This window comes from Rhipicephalus microplus, unplaced genomic scaffold (assembly GCF_043290135.1).
Source record: "Rhipicephalus microplus isolate Deutch F79 unplaced genomic scaffold, USDA_Rmic scaffold_14, whole genome shotgun sequence".
Lineage (NCBI taxonomy): Eukaryota > Metazoa > Arthropoda > Arachnida > Ixodida > Ixodidae > Rhipicephalus > Rhipicephalus microplus.
Window position 1 is genome coordinate 6,537,027 of NW_027464587.1, and position 3,534 is coordinate 6,540,560.

The window sequence follows — 3,534 nt, forward strand, 5'->3', positions numbered from 1 at the left end:
CTAGCGCGATCGGCTGGTAACCGAAACGTTGGAGGTTCGAGCCCACCCGGTGGTGGTGCGGCGCTTTTTTTTCTTTGGGCTGATAGCTTTGAAGATATGTTCTGACGGTGGTTAGAGGGGAGCAGGACTCTCTCCGTGGCGCAATTGGCTAGCGCGATTGGTTGTTAACCGAAAGGTTGGAGGTTCGAGCCCACCCGGTGGTGGTGCGGCGCTTTTTTTCCTTTGGGCTGATAGCTTTGAAGATAAGTTCTGGTGTGGTGAGAGTGGAGCAGGAATGTGTCCGTGGCGCATTGGGCTAGCGCAATCGGCTGTTAACCGAAAAGTTGGAGGTTCGAGCCCACCCGGTGGTTGTGCGGCGCTTTTTTTTCTGTGGGCTGATAGCTCTAAGATATGTTCTGATGGTGGTGAGAGTGGAGCAGGACTGTCTCCATGGCGCAATTGGCTAGCGTGATCGGCTGTTAACCGAAAAGTTGGAGTTTCGAGCCCTCACGGGAGTGGTGTGTTGCTTTTTTCCTTGCGGTAATAGCTTTGAAGATATGTTCTGATGGTGGTGAGAGTGGAGCAGGACTGTCTTCGTGGCGCAATTGGCTAGCGCGATCGGCTATTAACCGAAAAGTTGGAGGTTCCAGCCCTCCCGGGTGGGGTGTGTTGCTTTTTTCTTTGCGCTGATAGCTTTGAAGATATGTTCTGATGGTGGTGAGAGTGGAGCACTAATGTCTCCATGGCGCAATTGGCTAGCGCGATCGGCTGCTAACCGAAAGGTTGGAGGTTCGAGCCTACCCAGCGGTGGTGCGGCGCTTTTTTTTCTTTGGGCTGATAGCTTTGAAGATATGTTCTGATGGTGGTGAGAGGGGAGCAAGACTGTCTCCGTGGCGCAATGGGCTAGCGCGATCGGCTGTTAACCGAAAGGTTGGAGTTTCGAGCTCTCCCGGGAGGGGTTTGTTGCTTTTTTCATTGCGCTGATAGCTTTGAAGGTATGATCTGACGGTGGTGAGATTGGAGCACGACTGTCTCCGTGGCGCAATTGGCTAGCGTGATCGGGTGTTAACCGAAAGATTGGAGGTTCGAGCCCACCCGGTGGTGGTGTGGCGCTTTTTTTTCTGTGGGCTGATAGCTTTGAAGATATGTTCTGATGGTGGTGAGAGTGGAGCAGGACTGTCTCCGTGGCGCAATTGGCTAGCGCGATCGGCTATTAACCGAAAAGTTGGAGGTTCCAGCCCTCCCGGGTGGGGTGTGTTGCTTTTTTCTTTGCGCTGATAGCTTTGAAGATATGTTCTGATGGTGGTGAGAGTGGAGCACGAATGTCTCCATGGCGTAATTGGCTAGCGCGATCGGCTGCTAACCGAAAGGTTTGACGTTCGAGCCCACCCAGTGGTGGTGCGGTGCTTTTTTTTCTTTGGGCTGATAGCTTTGAAGATATGTTCTGATGGTGGTGAGAGTGGAGCACGACTGTCTGCGTGGCGCAATTGGCTAGCGTGATCGGCTGTTAACCGAAACGTTGGAGGTTCGAGCCCACTCGTTGGTGGTGCGGCGCTTTTTTTTCTTTGGGCTGATAGCTTTGAAGATATGTTCTGATGGTGATGAGAGGGGAGCAAGACTGTCTCCGTGGCGCAATGGGCTAGCGCGATCGGCTGTTAACCGAAAGGTTGGAGTTTCGAGCTCTCCCGGGAAGGGTATGTTGCTTTTTTTCTTTGCGCTGATAGCTTTGAAGGTATGTTCTGACGGTGGTGAGAGTGAAGCACGACTGTCTCCGTGGCGCAATTGGCTAGCGCGATCGGCTGTTAACCGAAAGGTTGGAGGTTCGACCCCACCCGCTGGTGGTGCGGCGCTTTTTTTTCTGTGGGCTGATAGCTTTAAAGATATGTTCTGATGGTGGTGAGAGAGGAGCAGGACTGTCTCCGTGGCGCAATTGGCTAGCGTGATCGGCTGTTATCCGAAAAGTTGGAGTTTCGAGCCCACCCGGTGGTGGTGCGGCGCTTTTTTTTCTTTGGGCTGATAGCTTTGAAGATATGTTCTGATGGTGGTGAGAGTGGAGCAGGACTGTCTCCGTGGCGCAATTGGCTAGCACGATCGGCTGTTAACCGAAAGGTTGGAGGTTCGAGCCCACCCGGTGGTGGGGCGGCGCTTTTTTTTCTTTGGGCTGATAGCCTTTAAGATATGTTCTGATGGTGGTGAGAGTAGAGCAGGACTGTCTCTGTGGCGCAATTGGCTGGCGAGATCGGCTGTTAACCGAAAGGTTGGAGGTTCGAGCCCTCCCGGGTGGGGTGTGTTGCTTTTTTCATTGCGCTGATAGCTTTGACGATATGTTCTGATGGTGGTGAGAGTGGAGCACAATTGTCTCCGTAGCGCAATTGGCTAGCGCGATCGGCTGTTAACCGAAAGGTTGGAGGTTCGAGCCCTCCCGGGAGCGGTGTGTTGCTTTTTTCTTTGCGCTGATAGCTTTGAAGATATATACTGATGGTGGTGACAGCGGAGCATGACTGTCTCCGTGGCGCAATTGGCTAGCGCGATCGGCTGGTAACCGAAATGTTGGAGGTTCGAGCCCACCCGGTGGTGGTGCGGCGCTTTTTTTTCTTTGGGCTGATAGCTTTGAAGATATGTTCTGATGGTGGTGAGAGGGGAGCAAGACTGTCTCCGTGGCGCAATGGGCTAGCGCTATCGGCTGTTAACCGAAAGGTTGGAGTTTCGAGCTCTCCCGGGAGGGGTTTGTTGCTTTTTTCATTGCGCTGATAGCTTTGAAGGTATGATCTGACGGTGGTGAGATTGGAGCACGACTGTCTCCGTGGCGCAATTGGCTAGCGTGATCGGCTGTTAACCGAAAGATTGGAGGTTCGAGCCCACCCGGTGGTGGTGTGGCGCTTTTTTTTCTGTGGGCTGATAGCTTTGAAGATATGTTCTGATGGTGGTGAGAGTGGAGCAGGACTGTCTCCGTGGCGCAATTGGCTAGCGCGATCGGCTGTTAACAAAAAGGTCGGAGGTTCGAGCCCACCCGGTGGTGGTGTGGCGCTTTTTTTTATTTGGGCTGTTAGCTTTGAAGATATGTTCTGATGGTGGTGAGAGTGGAGCAGGACTGTCTCTGTGGCGCAATTGGCTAGCGTGATCGGCTGTTAACCAAAATGTTGGAGGTTCGAGCCCACCCGGTGGTGGTGCGGCGCTTTTTTTTCTTTAGGCTGATAGCTTTGAAGATATGTTCTGATGGTGGTGAGTGGGGAGCAAGACTATCTCCGTGGCGCAATGGGCTAGCGCGATCGCCTGTTAACTAAATGGTTGGAGTTTCGAGCTCTGCCGGGAGGGGTGTGTTGTTTTTTCATTGCGCTGATAGCTTTGAAGGTATGATCTGGCGGTGGTGAGATTGGAGCACGACTGTCTCCGTGGTGCAATTGGCTAGCGCGATCGGCTGTTAACCGAAAGGTTGGACGTTCGAGCCCACCCGGTGGTGGTGCGGCGCTTTTTTTCTGTGGGCTGATAGCTTTCAAGATATGTTCTGATGGTGGTGAGAGTGGAGCACGACTGTCTCCGTGGCGCAATTGGCTA

General features: G+C 53.1%; 1 non-coding gene across 1 annotated transcript; it reads left to right on the forward strand.

The window, feature by feature from the left end:
- Positions 1–2,336: 2,336 nt before the first annotated feature.
- TRNAN-GUU (transfer RNA asparagine (anticodon GUU)) lies at positions 2,337–2,410 on the forward strand. Its single transcript has one exon. It is a non-coding gene; the product is annotated as a tRNA-Asn (tRNA).
- Positions 2,411–3,534: the final 1,124 nt, after the last annotated feature.